Consider the following 22703-nt stretch of genomic DNA (forward strand, 5'->3'; position numbering starts at 1 on the left):
GAACCTATAGTTTTTATCCTAGTAAATTTTTCCAGTGTGTTTTATAAAAAGATAACCTTTGAGGAGTGTATGTAGCTCAGTGGTTAAGCACCTGCTTCCCATGGATGAGATACTGGGTTCAATCCCTGGTACCTCCTTAAAAATATAACAAAAGATAACCTTTGAAAAATGGTCATTCTTTTCAACTTTTGTACATGATTTTAGTATATCTTCAAAATTTAAATATCTTACAATTTTCCTTACTTTCTTGATCTTCTAATATAATCTTGTATACCTAAAATGCCTTATGTCATCTAAGCATCCACTCAATCGACCGTTCACACCTATCATTCCATTATATAGCCTTTCTGAGTGCTTATTCTATGCGAGGCTCAATATTAGGTATTGCACATTCACAGTGAAGCAGCATACTTCTTGCCATCAGTGAGTTTGCTACATATTTGAAGATGAGAAACATTGAAGGTAGAAAATGACAATATGGTATGATAAATACTATGATAGAAGTTCAGATTGGACTTCAAGGATATTTTCAACACAATCGTTCTGAACATGATAATGATATGATAATGACATTTTGATGTCACTGAAACTTGTCGCAGGTGATCAAGAATTTGAAATTGAAAACATGAACAGAATATAAGAAACCTGGATATTTCTCTTTTCTCCTCTATTTAGAGAGAGGGAGGGAAAGGACAAGCAAGGAAGGGGAAAAAGGAGAGGAGAGATAAGAGAAAATATATAGAATTGTTTGCTTTCTCTGGTTCTATTGAGGACTCCAACTTGCACAGATTGAAAAGAACATCTGATGCAGACATAATTAGCCACTTGAATGACCTACCTGGTCTGACCCACACAAAAATTACTGCTTCCTCCTTTCTTTCTTTCCCTTGCTACAGACTTCCTTTTTTAGAAATAAACAGAAGTAAAACCAAAAAATGTTGGTACTGTGTAGAGTATGTGAAATCCAGTTTGTCCTGTATTCTCATATTAAGGTATAAAGTCACTAAGATCTTAACACTCTTTGACACCTTTAATATCCTATGAGAAAACGGAAAATGTTTTGTTAGAGAACTTATTTCTTTATGTTTAAGCTTTTTTAATATCTGAATGAGATGGAGCTGCAAGAACCATCAAAAAAACAAGTAAATTATTATTACACATTTTAAAACTCCAGTAATGTTTCAAAAATGGAAATTATAAATTTATGTTACACTTATTTAAAATCTTTTACATTTTTACAAAGTCACTGGGGCTTTGGTAAAGTATTTCAAAGCTATCTAGGGGAGAACTAAAAGCTTCCTTCCCTTATCCTTAGACTAATGATAACTCCTGGTTGCATTTTCTTAGGTATAATTCCAGAAGTATCCTGGGAATATGGAAGCAAATGTGTGCATATATATTTTACATAATTAAGCTTATGATGTCCATTATTTTCTACCCCTGCTCTTCCCATGTGACAATATATCTGGGTGACTATCCATATCAGTACATCTTTGTAGTGAACACATTGTTCTCCACTGTAATGCAGTATGACAATATTTTAGTAAGTTCCTATTGATGGATATTTCATTTTCTGGGGAATTTTTCACCCACTGTCAACAATATTGTAGTTATCATCTGTTTGCATATATAACTTGGCACAATTTTGCCAGGATGAAATGGAATTGCTGATAGAAAGAGTTCAAGCACTTCAAGTTTAGATAGGTTGAAAATTATTTTCCAAAAAGATTGTTCCAATTAATGATCTTATCAATAGTGAAGGAGTAGGACTGTTCTCCTCACCAACTCTGGACATTGACAAATTGTGTAATAATTTTTCCCCTGACAGATGAAATGGCATCCTTTTTTAACTTGGTTCTAAAATAGTAATTTGATGTTGTTTTTGTCATTTATTAAGGGTATTATTTTTTTCTTGTCAAGGCTTTTTTTTTTTCAATGAAAAAACTTTGTTTTACTTCTCATTTACGCCCAAATTCTATTTCTAAGAGACCACCACTATTTCTGAAAATTAAGATATGCCTTTTCAAATATTAAAAATTAAATGTGCAACCAGGAAACTAAAGGCCAGCTTTAAAAGCACATGGTACTTAATCATGATTATCATGTTTATATTTTTAAAGTACATCAATCATATGGAACTACAAATTCATCTATCCACTGAATTTCAAAGTCTTGGAAAATAAGTCTTTATAATTATCATTTAAATAAATTTCTAAGACAAAGTCCATGCACTGGTAGTTTATCATGGGAATTCTAATCCTCATCAGAAGGAAGCAGGAGAGAGCAAACTAATCCCAGTTTAGCCATTTGCAAGCTGTTGACTCAAGGCAAGTTATTTACCTTTTTTTGGTTTATTTCCTCAATTGTAAAATGTCCACTGTTGAGAAGCCTAGAGAAAATAAAAGCTTGCTCAGTGCGTGGCATATGGATGTGCTGAAATCATAGCAATTATTAATTATTTGAAGCATTTATATACTTTTCAGGGTCTTCCCCCTACTAGATGACTTAAGTTTACATTTGGAATCTAAAATTGGCTTTAAGATTATCATTTTGAAGAATAGGATATTAAGTAAAATGTATCTAATATTTTTCTTTGCTTGCAATGGGGTAAGTAACATTTAATTTTACTAAAAACTATAAATTATCTTATTCTAACATAACATGCTATTTTATTGATGTACAACTATTTTCAGGAAAAAAAATTAATGCCACCAGGGAATCTGCCTTGGGTCTGATTTGCTCTATTTTAATTAAACCCCATACATTTTAAAAAATATATCTTTTTTTTAATTAGAGAAGTTGTAGTTTTACATAAAAAGCATGCAGAATATACAGACTTCTCATGTACTCTTCCTATTATGAACACTTTACATTAGTGTGGTACCTTTGTTAAAATTGATGAAAGAATGTTAATTGTACTATTAACTACAGTCCATCATTTACATTAGAGTTCGATATTCTGTTGTACAGTCCTATGTTTTGTTGTTGTTTTTTAAATTTTCTAGAAGCATTTATAAACTAAAATTTCAAAATTCAGATATATAATTCAGTGCTATTAATTACATTCACAATGTTGTGTTTCCATAAACTTTTAAAACATTGTGTTAATACAACTTTACCACTTATTTGTTTTCCATTCATCTCAATACAGCACATATCTAATAGCAAAACTCAGTCATAGATAGGATATATAATTCTTCATTGAAATATATTACTTCCCGTACTCCAGTTTGGTAATCAAGTATAAAAGATATAGGGACAAGGATGGATTTGAATATATATGCAAATATGTAATGATTGGAGTACAAATGATTATGGATGTTTTTTTTTTTCCCTGCTAGGTTTTAATTAAAGATTAGAGATAAAAGAAATTCCTGGATTTAATATTTATACTGTGCTCATCATTTTGTAAAAGCAAGAAAAAACATTGACTCCAACATATACTATCCAAATATTTTCAAGAGCTGAACAACCAAAAATAAGTGCACATTTTATATCCTGTAGAAAACCTTAGTCCTATGTGTTGTACAGTTCTGTTTTTAAATGTTTATTCTAGTAACACATACAACCTAAAATTTCAGTATTAAAATATATAATTCAGTGATGTTAATTACATTCACTAAGTTGTGTTACCATATATTTTTTAAAACATTATGTTAATATAACTTTGTCCCTTTTTGGGTTAACAATTGTCTCAATAGGGCACATATTTAATCACAAAACTCAGAGTTATAGCTAGAACATATACTTTTTATGATAATATTTTAGTTTCCCCACTCCAATTCACGAATCCTGAGTAACAGACATAGGCACAAGGATGGGTTTGGATCAATACGCAATCTTTAGAGTACAAATCATTGTGATGACTTTAAGTTTATCTGCTAGATTTTAATTAAAGATCAGCAGTAAAAGATTCCTGCATTTAATATTTATACTGTGCTCATAATTTGTGAAAGAAAAAACATTAAGACTGTAATATAGACTATTAAATGCTTTCAAGAGTTGAGCACACAAAAATAAATACACAGCAGCCGCGGGAGTGCTGGACACAGGCGGTCACGGGAATCGCCGATGTTAAACGACACATACCTTGCCTGAGTTGCTGTGAGGACTGATACACAAACCATCTCAGTATGGCCTGTCGAGAGTTGCACTCTTCCGTGTTAGTCCTGGAAGTCATTCCTCATGCAGAACTTGTTCCCATAGTACATGCAATGGTGTCGGATATTTTCTACCAAATATGGGTGGCGTGGAAAGCCACATTCACCGGCTCTCTCAGTGCCTGATGGAAAGAAGGCACAAGGTCACAATTCTCACCCATGTTTATGGAAAGGAAAAGGCGCGCATTATCTCACTAATGACTTCAAAGTCTACTTGCCTCTGAAAGTCATGTACAACCCATTTATAGCCACCACCCTCTTTCGCAGTCTGCCACTGCTCAGGAACCGATTTGCTTAGTCGTATAGTACCTGATCCCTGTCAGAAATATCCAGATGTAAATTTCATAATTGGAAGACAGGGACCAAAGGGACTCATTTTAGAAGAAGGACATGCCCAATAAATGTTTAAGAACATGACTTACATATGTAACAAATGTATATGAGCATGACAAAATATTTGTGCTTCTCTAAAAAAAACTTGTAAGCATCTAGTGAATGTCTAATTAACCGGGAATGTTAAAAATTGATCAAAAAATGCCCAGAAAACATTTAGCCCTTCAGCACCCAAAGCTCCCAAAGTGTGTTAAAACATCTCTGCTAGAGTGATTTCAGTAGTCTGAAAAATTTCATACTTGAATTTTCTCTCCTAAATTTTAGGTATCTTTCCTATACTTCTTCTAAAATGAGGTCATGTTCATGTACATTTGTTACATATTTAAGTTGTCAAGTTCTTAAACATTTATTGGGTACACTCAATAAGTATTGTAGCTAATCGGCAGGCTCTCCAATAAGATAGTCCATTAGTTAGATACTGCCTTTTGTTAAGGACCAGGGGTGCACTCGTTCTTTGTTTATTACTCAAATGCTTACTTCATTGTAGTAATAGTTAACATGAAATGGTAAAATATCCAGTCTGCCAGAAGCACTCATGCTACTTAATGCCAGGATAGAATTGCTGGCAGTGGGAGTTCTTCTTGAGCTGGTTATATGCATTCTCCTAGGTAGAGCTTTATCCTCAGTTCTCTGTGAAAATACCTTTTACCTTTGAAGTACTAGGGACCACCACAATGTTGGTGACAGAGCAGAGAAACTCTCCACATCTTTCTGGTCTTAGTTCAGTCTTCTGTAAATGCCTTTGTGTTATCTGAGCAGAATGTATGAAGTGGGCTCTCCTGCACCTTTGCTGTCACTATCCTTCACTTGTGGCCAAGCTGATGTCTGTTGAGTATTGTCAGCATGCAAAAGTCTTTATCCAGAATTTTTTATTCAGACCAAACTGAGTTTGAAAATTTTAAGAAACACAAGTCTTTTTGTAGGTAGGTTTGTTAACTGGTAATTGTCATTGCCCAGAGCCATGGGTTTTTCAACCCCAAATTACCACGTGGTGTGTATTATTAATTATTTGAACTCTTTCAAATAAGTTTTTGTGAAATCTAAATGATGAGGCACCTGTGAGTGTACTAGATAGCTTCTCTCAGTATTGTGAGTCTGTACAGGATGGTTTTTTTTTTTACTGACAAAATTCACAAAACTTGTTACATTTTGAAAAATGTCTTGTCAGAACTTTTAACTGTTTGCCACTGATATGAGGAAATATACTGTGGTTTTTGTACTAAAACAAACCCAAGAGTGTAATTTTTAAAATCTAAAAGTTAGGATAACTTTTGTTGGAGAGAAGTAAGCTGATCCAAACCATTAAATCTTACTAGGATTTTCATGCATAGAAGCTAAATTACATAAATATGAAATCTAACAACACAGGATTCATGCTAAAGTGAGAAACTGTAGCATTTGGTTTTATTTATTCAGCAATTTTTAAAGGCATACTGCTGTTTTTATATTTTTAAAATCATATTCTTACATTTTTTACTTTTTTCCTTTTCAAAATTGCCATGTGTACTTGACTTAAATTTTTTAGGACAGAAATAGGATTCAAACTTGTCTTTGCATGTAAACTTTATCATTTGCACATTAAAATTATTTTCTTTGGGATTTTTTTTTCTAACAAATGAAAGTAAATTTGCTTGTCTTAGGTAAACCTTAATTTTCAGACTTCCTTGGACACCTTAATTATAACTGTCAGAGTTGCACTGGCCAATATGTGAAAATGTATTGCACTACACTGCTACTTGTTTTTTGAAAATGACTTTATAGCAATGAGAATTTATGAAAAATATATTTTCTTTTAATGTTCCAAAAAATAATACTTATAAAATTGATTTATTGAAACATGCAACATGTCTGAAAATAAGGTTAAAAAGGACTTTTTGACAAAAAATAAAATAAAATACACTTTTTATCCTGTAGAAATCCTTTAGTCCATGAATGATGAGTCAACTTCAGTGACTAATAATTTTAGTGATGTCCTGCCCCCATATGATGTCAGTAAGTAGTCTAGCTGAAATTGTTAATCTCTATTTTATTACTACTCACAAATAAAAAGTGCTATTATTTATTATTCAGTAGTTAATAATGTGTTATACATATAAATTGTCATTTAATTACGTGCTTTTTACAGATGAGGAAACTGAGCTTTGGACCTGTCTAGGGTCACACAGCTAAAAAGAGGTAGATCATGTAAGAACTGGGTGACTGATGCCCAAACCTGTGCGTTCCACCACTGCACATGCCTGCCCATATGAGGGTATGAGATAAAATAATAATAATTAATTACATTCCCAATGTTGTGAGGGAACAACAACATAGGGAATTTGATTAATCCCACTAAACTGTATGCTTGGGATTGGTTGAAATAGCAAAGTTTATGCTTTATATACATTTCTACAATAACAAAAAAGACTAAAGAAACAATAACAATTGTTAGCTGGAGTGGATCTAAAAATGGAGAAAAAAAATGTCCCAAAAGACATTATTTTGACATATGAACAAATTGGAATATAGGCTGCAAGCTTTATAAATATTAGCTTTGAATTTCTTGAACTTGATAAGTATACTTAAGGTGATTACAAAGTGAATATCTTTGTTCCCAGGAAATGTACATGGAAGTATTAAGTATTCAAAGAGCATGATGTATACAACTTACTCACAAATGTTTAGATAGTAAGGCAGATGGATACATAGACAGGTGAAAGATGTTAGATAGATAGATAGATAGATAGAGAGAGAGATGATAGAATGATACCATAAATGTGGCAAAATGTTATAATTGGTGCACATGGGTATCTGGGTGGACGTCTGTTGGAGTTCCCTGTATGAGTTTTGTACTATTTTTGCAACTGTGCTGTAAGGTATAAATTATTTCAAAATAAAAAGTTTAAAAAGCATAACATAATGACCCATAGGTTCTTAATAGTACCTGCCCGTGGTTGATTGTCAACTACTGAGAATATTTTTCCAAGTGCTAGAGCATGGGAACAGGCGATCAAAGGGCATTTAGTTATATATACTTTTCAACATGTAGCTTTCTGGATTAAAGGATAAATGTAAATGAAAGAAAGAAGAAGTTAAATAAGCTACTTGAAGTTTGTTATTTTTTTTCATTTACATTATGGTTTATATTTTAGACTGTACAATTTTCTAAATTTTTAGTGACCTTATACATTATGGTTAACATTTTAGCATTTAGACTTTTATATATTTTTGGTGTAATTTATCTATCTATTTATTTTTTAACATGAGAGATCTTTATTTTTTTTTCTTCTTTATTTTCTTTTAAATGTTACATTAAAAAAATATGAGGTTCCCCTACACTCCCCATCCCACCTACCCCACCCCTCCCACATCAACAATCTCTTCCATCATCACGGCACATCCACTGCACTTGGTGAATACATTCTGGAGCACTGCTGCACCACATGGACAGTGGTCCACATTGTAGTCCACACTCTCCCTCAGTCCACCCAGTGGACCATGGCAGCACACACAACGTCCAGCATCTGTCCCTGCAGCACCACCCAGGACAACTCCAAATCCTGGAAATGTGCCCACATCATATCTCTTCTTCTGTCTCCCTACCATCAGCAGCTACCATGGCCACCCTCTCCACATCACTATTACAATTTCTTCCCTTACTAATCACAATAGTTCCCCAGCAGAACTCCAGTATGTCCACTCTAACCCATAGTCTATTCCTGCATCCTGTGGATCCTGGGATGGTTATGTTCAGTCCTCCTCTACATGAAGAGGGGCCTTAGATTCCACAAATTTTCTGGGCCTCAGTCATGATACATCATGCTAAACTATACATTTTAGAGCAGCAGGTGGCAGTAGAATAATGGTGTCAAATTCCCTATGTTCTTTCAACAATAAAGTCTTTGTCTTTGAAGCTTTGGGCTTCAGCAGACAGAAAGGATAACTAGTCACATGCTAGCACATTATGACACCAGAAGAAGATCAGTTGGCTTATCTTTCAGATAAAAAAACAGGGATTATGATGCCAAAAGCAGAATATAGGAAATGCTATTGGTTTGTGATTTTTGGAAGTTCTATGTCATTGAAAGATGATTTAAATTTTTTTTACATACTTATAAAACTGATTTAGAAGTGAATTTCTTCTTCAAATAACAGATTTAACTTTGTTGGTATTTCAGCAATGAGGAGAGTAGAAAAGAGTGATCACATCTTAGTCATTATTTTTTTATGTATTCATTAGTAAATAAGCTAAATAACATTTTTTTTTAAGTGAAGACTCTGGGGAGCCAGTGTAGCTCAGTGGTTGAGCCCAGCTTTCAACATATGAGGTCCTGGGTTTAATCTTTGGCCCCAGCACCTACAAAACAAACAAACAAATAAATAAATAACATTAAATGGAGACTCCAATATACTAGCTGTGCAACAGCATGGTATGTGTGTGTGTGTGTGTGTGTGAGAAAAAGAGCAAGAGAAAGGGAGGATGATGGGGAGGAAGAGGGAGTCAGAGAATAGCTGGGGATGCTGAAGTATGAGTGAGAAGTGGGGATTGGTGGTAGATTGGGAAGTAGACAGGAGCCAGATATGAATGGTCTTCTGATCTAATAAACTGATATTTAATCCCTTAGGCACAAGATTGAAACAATTTGATTTGTATTTTAAATCTATGGAGATGAGTTGAAGAGAAATTAGGTTTCAGATCTGGAGGCAAGAAAACCAGTTACAAGGCTATTATTATCTAGTCCAGAGATATGAAGACTTGAACAAGGGAAGTATTGGGATGGAGAAAAGGGAATGGGATTAAAAAATCAATAATTGACTTAGTTGATGTGGAACAGCTGAGGGAAAGGAGTCTAATTTGATGCCAGGCTTCTCATCAAGGTGATGTCATCAACTCCTACCTAAAGAGCACAGGTGAGGTGGAGGAGCAAAATGGGAAGGCCTGGTTTTATATATGGTGTATTTGAAGTGCCTGTAGAGCAACAGTTAGTTTTCTTTAAGGCTTCATTCTTATCCATGAATAATAGTATTAATATTAGAGGGACACAGTATGTCTCATAGTTTGAGAACATGGATTCTGGAACTAGACTACCTGATTGAGTTCAACATACCTCATTTACTGGTTGTGTGACTGTGAATAAGTTATCTAATTCTCTATGCCTTAGTTTTTTCAACCATTGTGAGAATTAAATCAGTTTAATTTAAGAAAAGCTCTTAGATCAGTACTTGGCCATAATAAGCACAGTTTGCCTCTAATTTATTGAATACTTCCTCTGGACCAAACCTGTGCTAAGAGCTTATAGGCAATTTCTCATCAACCCCAAAAGTGCTTGGATAGTAGTATTTTTATTATCTGAAAAAAACATAAACCTTAGAGAGGGTAAGCAATTCTCCCAAAGTAACCCAACTGGGGAATAAGGGGTAAAGTCAGGTTGCAAACATAGACTTGACAGACAACAAGGTCTAAGCCCATTTAGATGATACTTGGAATCATAAGAGTAGTTGAAACCATCTGGGGAGAGTGTATATAGGGAGGGAAAGCAGAGAGCATCACTTCCTCAGTGAGTGGGAAGAAGGGCAGAGAAGAGCAAGGACAAAGGCTCAGTGGAAGACGTAGGAGGAGAGGCAGCCGTCAGCAAAGTGACTAGCAAGTGTGGCCCAGTAAGATAAGGACTTCCTTTTCAGTTAGCTCCTACAGGCCCTCCTCTCTTGTTACCTCTGATATTGAGCTGTTACATTTATAAAAGTGTTTTCTCATAATTTTTTGCCTGAAAAAAATCACTAAATAGACACATGAATCTTGAATAATATACCAGAGTTATCACATTACCTAATAGATTACCTAAAATATCACATTACCTAAAACTTAAAACCACAGAGTTGCTGATCAATGCCAGGTCCTAAGAGATGTCTTCTTTGTCTAGTCAGGAGCCATTGGGATTAAAAAATCATATCGCTTCTGTGCTCCCAGTTTAGCATTTTCTCCAGGTTCCCTTAGCCCTGGATTCACTTTCTTCGCCTGGGATCTCTGGGGATTTATTTTACATATCAAAAAAACTAATGATATTTATTTTAATTATTAAGAATTTGATGAACCCTGTATAGAACTGTACTACAACTAAAGAAACATATTCTGCCCCACCATTTTGTGGTATCAACCAAAGGAAATAAATTTCATTCTGTATTCTCCCAGGCAGATTTTCCTTCTCCAATTTATAAGGTACTTAATAAACTCTCTCCCACTATTCATGAGGAATAAAGGTGGACTCAGTTTGTAAAATTAAAATTAATTGATATTTCTGTTCATTCAGCTCCCTGTCTCTTGTGTCCAGTATCATCTAGGGAATGTGCATGACTCCCATGCACAGCATCCATGCTCTCCTTGATGGTGTGGGAAGAGAGAAAGGGCACAAGATAGCCTTGCTCTCAAAATAATCTCCTAGACGCTGTTATTATTAGAGGCTTTTGGGAATCTGATGAAACCTATAGCTTATAATCCTGGAGATAATTACACAACATTATAAGCAAAATTATGTTTACAACCTATTTTATTGCATTGGATCAAAATAAATTTTATAAAGAAATATGTCTTCTACATTCAGTTTTTGTACATAGAATCAATTTCAAGCATAATTCTACAACAAATAGAAATAAATCCAAATAGAGCAAAAAATAAAAAATGAACTTTGGTTGTGTTAAAAAATAAGGTTCAAGAGAAAGCAGCTCTCCCTTGGCTTGAAAGGGAACTGAAATTATGGAGTGGTTGTTGACACGGCAGCCCATACACACCAAAAATCTGGGCTCACAACAATATGCAGTGACAAACAGTATTAGTTCATGTTCACAAATCGATGACATAACGGGCTTGTGACAAGAGAACACCAGGAAATTCCAAGATGATCAGAACTGATTTTATGTCATTTAATTTCTTTTGGCTTCGTATCAGTTTCATCTTCAGCAAAGGGGTGCCACTGATGTCAGCAAGGGAAGAAATAAGAATTCATGTTTCAATTTTAAGGTTGTCTAAACAAAAGGACTTTAAAAAGAGTTGTGCTGTGTTTCAAATTGTCTGCAGCTTTTTGTATCACAGATTTGTAAAGAAGTTCATATTCCACTTTCAGTTTAATGAGAAAACTTCAAAGAGGTAATGATTCAAGGCCCCTAGTAGAGCTGACATCTTACCATACACAAGTAGCACCACAGAAAGCAATGGGCCACTGAGCTCCCTGCATGGATGTTCTTCCTCTTCTAAGGCAGTGGAACTCTATGATGTGTTACCAAGTGTCATTGGTGTTCTGTTCACAAAACGCCTAATAAGGCTTACTTGGAAAAGAAAATTTTCAGTGTTCCAAAGATGTTAATGGACTTTGAAATTTCTACAGGACTTAGTAAATTGGAATCCATCTTTGAAGGCCTCAGCTGGCTGCACAAAGAAGCTTTCAATTCTTCTACCACATGCCTCAGAATATTATATCAAGTCAACTGTGATGGAATAGATCATTTTATTTTTTCCCCCTCCCCTGAGTTGGCTCCCTCGTTTGTTTGCTCTCTGTTTCGCTCATAGCCTGTTTTTCTTTAGGAGACACTGGGAACCAAACTCAGGACCTCCCATGTGGGAGGTGGGTACTCAACTGTTTGAGCAACATCTGCTCTCTGCTCATCTTTTTGTTTTTTGCTCTTTGTCTGCTCATTGTTTTTTCTCGTTGTCTGTGCATTGTTTTTGCTTGATGCCTGCATGTCTGCTTTTGTTTGTCTTCTTTAGGAGGCACTGGGAACTGAACTCAGGACCTCACGTGTGAGAGACAGGCACTCAACTGCTTGAGTCACATCTGCTCCCAATTTCATTTTATAGAGGCACCATTTTAGCCTGCCTTCTCTGCCTCAAACTGAACACTAGTTGACTATTTCTGTGATACACAGCTTTTATCAAAGTTACCTTGTTACTCTCTTAAGTCTAGGTTCATGTGTCAAGGCAGAACAAATTTTTTTGTAAAGAATGTCTTTTCTACTCCAGTCTTCTTTGGATGAAGAAGATTTATACCAATATATTTTTGGAACTGAAAAATTATAAGATGTTTTTCCACATTTTGGCTTCATGCTCCTTATATTGGCAAGAACGTCATAACACAGAAAACAAGGCAGCTTCAGTGTTCCATCACACATGAAAGCAAAGCCAAAGGATCTTTGATATTTGTTCTTTATGATTTTCTTTTACATTTTCCAACTTAAGTGGATCCTAAAGTAAACCAGGACAGATGCTCATCGTCATGCCAGGGCACATATTCCTTAACCCCTCTCAATGGGAAGCTGTTCTGACATATCGTGACAACACTGATGAATAGACAATGCCTCTGCACAGTGGCATTTCATGATGAACATAAAAATCATGTATTCACCAAGATAATTTAATTAAAAATTACTGTTGTGCATGCATTCATGTCTGCACATGCATGTGTAAATGTGTGTGCACATGTGTGCGTGTGGACAGCCACATGAGTCGTTCACTGGGCCCCTCCCTCTTCTGATTCTAAGAGCCCTGGTGTGGACAGATGGACAGCAGCTGCAACAACCTCATAATCTAATTTAATGACAAAGATCAACATGAGTTCAATGGTGGGAGAGATGAGCTGTTCTGGGACCCTTAGAGGAAGCTTCCTTTACAAGGACCCAGTAATATAATATTTGAGCTGCAACTGGAAAGCTGTGTAGAAGTTTATTAGGTTGAGAAAAAGAGGAAAACTCTCCAGAGAGAAGCTGATTAAATGGCATTTTGCCCTCATAACTCCTGAGTTAGAAGCTGTCATTATGTTCGTGCAGGAAAAACTGAGGCTGAGTGACACAGCCAAAATTGTAGAGAGGAGCAAGAGGTCCAGTACTTAAACCAGGTTCTTTTTTCTACTCTGTTTTAAGCCTCTGCTGGCTGCTTCTGATACCGAGCAAAAGGCGGTTCATTGCCTGATGCATTTTATTAATTCCTGAGACACTGGGGTTTCAAAGAGAGATAGAGTTTATTTGTTTTCACATAGCAAAGAAGGTTAGTGGCCTAAGGGTTCAAAATCTGCCTCCCCAAACTGCAATAATCCTGATAGTTTTATAGTAACCAGGTTTAGCAGTTAATGCTAAGGAGTAATTGGGGTGGGGTTGGTGCAGTTTCCTTCATTAATAAACATTAAGTGGCTTAACAGAATGGGGGGTGTGGGTACAAAGCAGGATGAGCCACAAGTTTATTACCATTATAAGAAAATCATTAAATGGGGGTGTACAGAACGTGGCTCAGTTACAAGGTTCTTCTTATGAATTTCAAACAGGGAAGGGGGAAGTGGTTACCATTTCAAAAGAAATGTTCATATACAAGGGTAGGATCAATCTGGAATAAGCCATCATAATAGTAGGTCTTAGAAATGTCCGTATGCAAAGGTAAAATCTGTCTGAAATAATCATTAAAATAGCAAGTCTTAATAGGAAATGACCATGTACAAAGAGTGAGATCAGTCTAACCAGTTTCAGTAATTCCAGATATTAACCTTTGGTTATTTTATAATATACTGAAAGTAAAAGGTTTCTATATAATGATTCAATAATCGTAATTATTTGTTAATTCTTAACTCTCAGTTATTCTTCTTCAATCATGTCCCATGAGCTCCATGCCTGGACGACCCGTCTGTACCCAGCCCCTCAAATAGATGCCTCTTTTGGATTGTCTACTCACATTTGATTGGCTTCTTTACAGGAGGGTGCTTCCCAAATCATCCCCCTGGCTCCACATACCTCAGTTTGAAGCAAGTGACACATGTCCCTGCTTGACCTGGATTTGAGGGATACTGTGCTTCAGCCAGGACCCAGGAGTACAAACACATGCTTGTCTGGGAGAGGGAATTTGATGTACCAATGAGCTATCATCAGGCCTACATGAAACATTTTCTTCTGGAATAGCATAGAAATTAGTGCCCCTGATACCAATGAGTGCATGAAATTGTCTTAAGCAGAAGCTGTGGCTGCCCTAGGTCTCACTGGTATTTTTAGGAACCATAGTTGGGTTGGACAGAGAAAGAAACACCAATTAAAACAGAAAAATAAATGTGTTCCTGGAGTGGAGGCAAGGTTCTTCTCTGGGGTCTACATGCTCTGGATTCTTTTCATTCCTTCTGTTTCAGTTTGCTTATCTACTGAAAGCAGATAACATAAATGGGTTGGCTTTTAACATGAGAATTTTTTAGCTTAAAAGCTTATAGTTTCAAGGCTGAGAAAAATGTCCAAATATAAGCATCATCAGGCAGTGCTTTCTCCCCAAGACAGGCTGCTGATCCTGGACCCCTTTGTCACATGGCAAGGCACATGGCAGCATCTGCTGGTCTCTCCCTTCCCTTGTGGGTTTCTTTGCAATCAGCTTCTGGTTTCTATGGCTTTCTCTTTGTCTGAATTTCATTCTCTTACAAAGGACTCCAGTAAAAGGATTAATACCCACTCTGAGTGATGTAGCTCATGTCTTAATTTAAGACCCTACTCATCAGAAAAATCCTACTTATAATGGGTCAATGCCCACAGAGGTAGATTAAGTTTAAGAGCATACATTTCTGGGATACATACAACTTCGAGCCATCACAACTTCTGAGGAATTTTGACAGGTTATAATCAATGATGGAGCCAGTTTATCCTGAAAGAAATGACTCCAGCTGGATCTAGCTTGATTTAAAGGCTGTTTATTTTCTGAATTTCCTCCTTTGTGTGTGTGTGTATGGCCTGAGAAATTGCCTCATTCCCATCTAAAGCTCAATATTATAGAAAGAATTTTAGTTGGTTTCTGTCATTTTTTAAAAATTTAGGCTGATTTTGTGATGTAACATGAATATTATACTTTGGGCATGTCTACCTCTTATCTTCCTATCCACCTCACCACTCTCAAGCAGGTTTGGAATGAGTATGCAATAACTCAAAGAGCCCCATAAGCCCCCTTAGAGTCCTTTGTGATTCAGATTCTAAAATAGTCTCTGCTCCCTGCCATAGTTGATACAATTTTTCCTCTTGCTTAAGATAGTTACTTTTAAAGTCACACAGATGGACCTTCTGGGTGGCATCATCTGCTTTTCTTAGTGTCCCTCACCCACATTTTGATTATACAATATATTTTGAGCTAGATTTTTGTCACTTCAAAGGTATATTTGAAGATATAAAATAGTAAGTGATTTCTTTCAGGCAATTAGCATAAGAACAACTCTTTCCTGAAACCACGTTATACAGCTTAATTTCTTTACCACTAATTGTACACACTCTTACATACATTGATCATTGGGTCTCCTACAGGAAAGCCTCTAAATAAAGCCATCAGAATAAAGAAAACACTGAATTTATATTTGAAGCATTTTGAACACACAAAAAACTGCAATGCTGAGGACTACCTTACTTTATGGTTGCATTTGAAGTCATGGCTGACAATTTCTACCTTGAGGCAATGTTTTCTAAGGCCAAGACATGAGAGCTTTCCGCTAGCTGCCATGTTTACAATGAATATGAGCAGCCATGCTGTCAAGAACTTATGCTTCCTCTACTGAGACCAGGCATGTTCTCAAAACACTTCAGGAGCTTTTAACGAGTACTCACAACTCCCCTGTGAAGTGGAACATTTTCATCTGTTTCTAAGCAGGAGGTAAAACATTGATTTGAACTGTTTAAGGTCACAGAGAGATGCAGCCAGATCGGAGAGAAATAGGAAGTGAGACTGATGTGGATTCAATCCCTGATAATTCAACGAAAAGCCAAGGAGAGGAGTGCAGATGGGCATGCAGTAGCTGTTTTTCACAGTGATGATAGTGCAATTTGGAGGACAGCAATGCTAAACATATGCCTTGTGCCTTTCCTCAGACTAAGAAAGCATCAGACCTTGGAAGGGAGGGAGGATGGGGCACTGTATGTGGGGGGAGATGAATCTAGCAAGGAAAAAGGTCCAAGTGTCAGGATAAGGGACAGGGAAAGATTAATTGGAACTGAATGTGAAAGTGATGGGATGGAGGAGGGTTAGAGTAAGAAAATCAGTCATGAACAGGTTTACAAAGAGAGGTTGGTGGCAAAATAGGGAGATTGGTGTGGATGGATATGTTCTCCAGGACACCCAGATTATGATGCTCAGTGACTATGATGGAAAGGCTGGGGGAGGGGAGGAATTGTCTGCAATGGACTTGGACCACATTCTGTCACTGATATAGGCCTGCTCGATTCAACATGAGAGTTTTGCTGTTTTTTTTCTGTAGAAATGTTTGCTAGCTCTCCTGGAGAAATGATGGAGATTATAATTCTCAATTTGGAAGAACTGGAATATTTTAGAATATATTCTATCTTCAGTGCACAGAAACTACTAGGTTCCTCTTCCAAAAACCTAGTTTAATTCCCCGGCATCAGCTGGTCTTCTCCACAGCTGGACTGGGATCTGGACCCCAGAACTTTCCATGAATTCTCTTTAACCTGAGCCAAACTTCACCTCAATACTTACCAGCTCTGCTAACCTGTCTCATTTCCTAACTCTGCCCCTCTTGTCCCGGGAGGACCCATCCTGAAGCGTTTTTCTTTTGCTTCTTTGTCTCTTCACTTTTAACTCCCACCCCCAAATTGCCATTGTGTTTGGTTCCTTAAATGAGTTTCCCCATCCTCCATATGGAAAAGAGATTAAACCACACCTTGCTTCCTGCCAAAGGGTTTGGTATCCAGTGTGTGTGTGGGTAGAGATGCTCCCAAACGCTTTCTAATTATAGTGCCCCTGCCACTGTTATAAAACAGGTGAAGCAGATCACATAGCTCCAGAATGACTGTTTACAAAGCAAAAATATTCACTTCATGTTTGAGCTAAAATAATTATAAAATAACAAAAGAATAACAACAAATATTCATGATACTCTTACAAAGCCTTTTCTAAGCATTTCATCTACTTAATTCGTATAGTCCTCACAACAACCCTATGAGGTTGTTACTGTTACAGACACACTTTAAAGATGGTGTATCCAGACTTAGAGAGTTTCAAGTAACTGATCCAAGTTTACAGAAGTAAATCAAGATGGGAAGTTAACTTCCACTTCCAATCTCTATCCTTCACCATCCTTGTCATGTAAAACACTGAATGCTTTAATCACCGGAAAATGGAAATTTTAACCACAATGAGATACCATGCTATACTCACTAGAATGGATAAAAATTGCTGTTCTTCCAGGTTCATCAACACATGATGTGAGCAGCTGGAACTCCCACACTCTGCTGTTGGGAACCAAAATGATACAGTCACTTTGGAAACTGTCTGGCACTTCCTTGGAAAGTGAAACATATATCTATTATACAATAGAGACATTCCTATGTTTTTACCCAAGAAAAAATAAAAGCATATGGCTCTGCAAAGACTTGTTGTGAATGTTCACAGTAGCTTTAAGCAAAATATCCTCAAACTGGAAATAATCCAAATGTCCTTTAATTGGTGAATGAATAAACAAGGTGTGGTGATACTATACAATGGAACACTGTTCAGCAATAAGAAGGAACAAGCTACTGATAAATGTAACAACATGGATGAGTATCAAAAGCAGTACGCTGAGGCGTCTATTCAAACAAAATGGTTGAATTGAATTAATACGTTTTTTTTTGTTATATAATGATTTTTGTTAGAGAAGTTATAGGCTTACAGACAAATCAATAGAGTTCCTGTATACCACCCTGCTATTAACAGCCTGCATTACTGTGCATTTTTACAATTGATGAAAGAAACACTTTTATTATTACACTAGTTACTATAATTCATGGCTTACATTAGTATTTGCTGCCTTGTGTGGTCCTATGTTTTTAAAAATTTTTTATTCTAGTGACATACATACAACTTAAAATTTCTCCTTTCAACTACATTCAAAAATTTAATTAAAAGCTGTTAATTACATTCACAGTGTTATACTACAGTCACCAGTATCCATTAACAAAACTTTTCTACCAATCCAAGTAGAAACTCTGTACAATTTAAGCATTAACTTTCCATTCCCTGCCCCCACCTCTGGCCCCTAGTAACCTATATTATAGTTTCTGACTCTGACTTTACTTATTCTAATTATTTCTTATTAGTGAGATCATATAATTTTGTCCACATTTTGCACCTCACTTATTTCACTCAACATGCTGCTCTTCCAGGTTCATCCATGTTGTCACATGTATCAGGACTTCATTCCTTTTCGTAGCTGAATAATATTCCATTTTATTTATCCATTCATGGGTGGATGGACATTTTGGTTGCTTCCATCTTCTAGTAATTTTGGATAATGTGCTATGAACATTGGTGTGTAAATATCTGTTCCATGCTTTCAATTCTTTTTGATATATTTGGAGTAGCTGGATTCAAGGGTCATATGGTATTTCTACACTTAGCTTTCTGAAGAACAACCAAACTGTCTTCCACAACAACCGCACCATTTTACCTTGCCACCAACAATGAATGATCCTATTTATCTGTATCTACTCAAACACCTATTATTTTCCATTTTTTAAATAGCAGTCATTCTCATGGGTGTGAAATGACTCTCATTGTGGTTTTTGTCTGATGGTGTTGAGCATCTTTTCATGTGTTTTCTTGTGGTTTGTATATCTTCTTTGGAGAGATGTCTATTCAAGTATTTTGCTCATTTTTTACTTAGGTTGTTTGTCATTTTGCTGTTGAGTTGAAGGATATCTTTATATATTCTGGATATTAAACCTTTATTGGATATTTGGTTTCCAAATATTTTCTCCCATTGTGTAGGTTGCCATTTTACTTTCATGATAAAGTCCTTTGAGGTTCAAAAGGTTTTTAATTTTGGTGAGGTCCCTTTTATCTATTTTTTCTTTTGTTTCTTGTGCTATGGGTATAAAATCTAAGAAACCATTTCTTAACACAAGATGAAAATGCTCCCTATGTTGTCTTCTAGGATTCCTATAGTTCTAGCTCATACATATCTTTGATCTATTTTAATATTTGTATATGATGCAAATGGAGATACAGTTTTCTCAGCACCATTTGTTGCAGAGACCATTCTTTCCCAATTGAATGCTCTTTGCCTTCCTGTCAAAAATTACTTACCATAAATCTGGTGTTGATTTCTAAGTTCTTAATTTTATTCTATTGGTCTATATGTCTTTTCTTGTGCCAGGACCAGGCTTTTTTTTTTCCTCTTTTTTTTCTTTATAAGTCTTATACCTTTCGCATACCTCAATTCTTCCATAATGCCTTCTTTCATATTTTTTTTAATTTTTTCTATTGTACTATTTTCAGTTCCATGTCATGCCATTGTGAATAATTTTCAGATATTTTCTTTTTGGTTACCATGGGTATAGATTTTAACATCTTAAATTCATAATAGTCATGTTTGATTTGGTACAATTTAGCTTCAGTAGCATACACATACACTGTTTACATACCCTTCCATCCACCACCTTTCTTACATATTGTTACAAATTATATCTTTATACCTTTTATGTTCAAAATCTTTAATTTCTCATACTTCCTATGCATTTGTATTTTAGCACCTGCAAGAAGTTAGGAGTAATACAATACAAAATACAATACATTATTTCTGACATTCATAACTACCCAAATGGTTTTCTTTACCAGAGGTTTTTATTTTTTTATTTTTTGCTGCTTTGTTCTGTTCTCTAGTGTCCTTTCCTTTCAGCTGAAGAACTCCCTTTAGCATTGCTTATTTGTCAGGCCTAGTGGCAATGAACTCCTCCAGCTTTTGTTCATCCGGGAATGTCTTAATCTCTCTCTCATTTCTGAAAGAAATTCTTCCTGGATATAAAGTTCTTGTTTGGCAATTGTTTTCTTTCAGCTCTTTAAATATTTATACTACTGTCTTCCTGCCTCTACATTTTCTGTTGAGAAATTGGTACTTAATTTTATTGGGATTCCTTTTATATAACTCATTGCTTTTTCCTGTGCAGCTTTTTGAACTCTCCTTGTCTTTGGCTTCGACAGTTTGATCTTGTTCAGTTGCCTAGGCTGCTCAGAGACCATAAAATCACTCAGCTTAAAGAATGGTTATTTTTTCTCTTACATTAGAGTCGGGGAAAATGTCCAAATCAAGACATCATCAAGGTGATACTTTCTTCCTGAAGACCAGATGTTTGTGACTTTTGATTCCTATGCCACATGCCAAGGGACATGGTGGCATCTGTTGTTCTCTCCCTTCAGGTTTTATTGCTTTCAGTTTCTTGCTTCCATTGCTATCTCTCTCTTTCTCTCTCTGCATTAATTCCATTTATAAAGGACTCCAGGAAGAGCTGTAAAACCTATCATGAATGTGGTGGATCATGCCTTAACTGAAGTACCTTGTCAAAGGGTCCTACTTACAATGGGTTTACACCCAAAGGAATGGATTAAATTTAAGAACTTGTTTTTCTTGAGTACATATAGCTTCAAACAACCACAGATCCCTATGTGTCTAGGTGCTGTTCTCTTTGAGTTTATCTTGTTTGGGGTTTGTGGGGATCCTTGAGTGTGCATATTCATGTCTTTCATAAATTTAGGAAGTGCTGATGCAAAATACCAGAAATCTTTTGGCTTTTGTAAAGGATATTTATTTGGGGTGGAGGCTTATAGGTACCAGGCCATAAAGCATAAGTTACTTCCCTCATCAAAGTCTGTTTGCCATGTGTTGGAGCAAGATGACTGACTACCAATATCTGCCAAGAGTTCAGGCTTCCCACATTCCTCTTATCCAAGGGCTTGTTTCTTTCTGGGCTTAGGTGACCCGCTCTCTCCATAAGGCTGCCTGTAGACTATTAGGTCACCAGCTCTGTCTCTGTCTTCAGAGCTGGATTCTCTGAGATCAGCTGCTCTGCTCCTCTGTGAGCTTACTTCCCAGGCTCCAGCCAAAACTCCAACTGTCTCCTTTGCCATGCTTTTTATCTGTAAATCTCTACCCACCAAAGGATGGGGACTCAACCGACATAGCCCAATCAAAGACCTAATCATAATTTAATAAAGTAAAAGTGAAACCTCAGACAGACCAGTTTACAAATATAATTCAATATCTATTTTTGAAATTCATAAACCATACCAAACCTACATATTCTTTCTTCCTCTGGAACTCCCATAATACGTACGTTGGTATGTTTGATGGTGTCTCAGAAACCTTTTAGCCTCTGTTTACTTTGTTCATCCTTTTTTCTTTCTGCTCCTCTGACTGAGTCATTTCAATTTATCTGTCCTCAATATCACTGATTCTTTATTTTGCCACCTCTAATTTGCTGTTGAAATTGTCTGGAAATTTTTTTCTTTTCAGAGATATGTTCTTTGTCTCCAACATTTCTGTTTGGTTACTACTGAGGATCTTGAAGAGATTTCCATATTGTTAGTTTATTATTTTCCTGATATGTTTTAGTTCTTTTTCCACATTTGCTTTTATCTCCTTGAGCATATGGAGGTTGTTTTAAAAGACTTTGTCCAGTAAGTCAGAAGTCTGGTCCTCATCATTGATGGTTTCTGGGTTTTTATGCAGCCCTTGAACTCTTAGTTTTGAGGAAAGATGCTGTCTTTAAGATTCCTCTGCCACTTTTGTATGACCAGTTGATTTTGACAAGGGTACTAAGTCAAATCAATTGGGAAAAGATAGTATCTTTAAAAAATGGTGCTAGATTTTATCCAATATTGTGCTAGAGGTTCTAGCTAGGGCAATTAGATAAATCAGATAAAGAAATAAAAGGCATCCAAATAGGAAAGGAAGAAATAAAACTTGAACTATTTACAGATGATATGGTCCTATATCTAGAAAATCCTGAAAATCCACAACAAAGCTACTAGAACTAATAGACAAGTTTAGGAAAGTGGCAGGATACAAAATTATTATGCAAAAATCAACATCATTTCCATACACTACTGATGTGCAATCTAAGAAGGAAATCAGAAAAAAAAATTCTATTTATAATAGGGACTAAAACAATCAGATATTTAGGAATAAACTTAGTCAAGGACATAAAGGACCTGTATCAGAAAACTACAGAAAATTGCTAAAAGAACTGAAGAAAACTTAAATAAATGGAAGGACATTTCTTGTCTATGGGTTAGAAAACTAAATATCACTAAGATGTCAATTCTACCCAAACTGATTTACAGAATCAATACGAGTACAATAAAAACCCCACCAGCCTTTTTTGTAGAAATGGAATAACCAATTATCATAT

The 22703-nt window shown here is 35.9% G+C and overlaps 1 long non-coding RNA gene across 1 annotated transcript in view; it reads right to left on the reverse strand.

Moving 5' to 3' along the window:
- Positions 1-17777, reverse strand: part of LOC131278618 (uncharacterized) — an 18760-nt gene extending 983 nt beyond the window's left edge. The window contains exons 1-3 of the long non-coding RNA XR_009186000.1: positions 17695-17777; positions 4090-4282; positions 2341-2389 (exon numbers count right to left, since the gene is read on the reverse strand). This is a non-coding gene — a long non-coding RNA (uncharacterized lncRNA). The remainder of the gene's footprint in view (positions 1-2340; positions 2390-4089; positions 4283-17694) is intronic.
- Positions 17778-22703: the final 4926 nt, after the last annotated feature.

Source organism: Dasypus novemcinctus, chromosome 5 (assembly GCF_030445035.2).
Source record: "Dasypus novemcinctus isolate mDasNov1 chromosome 5, mDasNov1.1.hap2, whole genome shotgun sequence".
Lineage (NCBI taxonomy): Eukaryota > Metazoa > Chordata > Mammalia > Cingulata > Dasypodidae > Dasypus > Dasypus novemcinctus.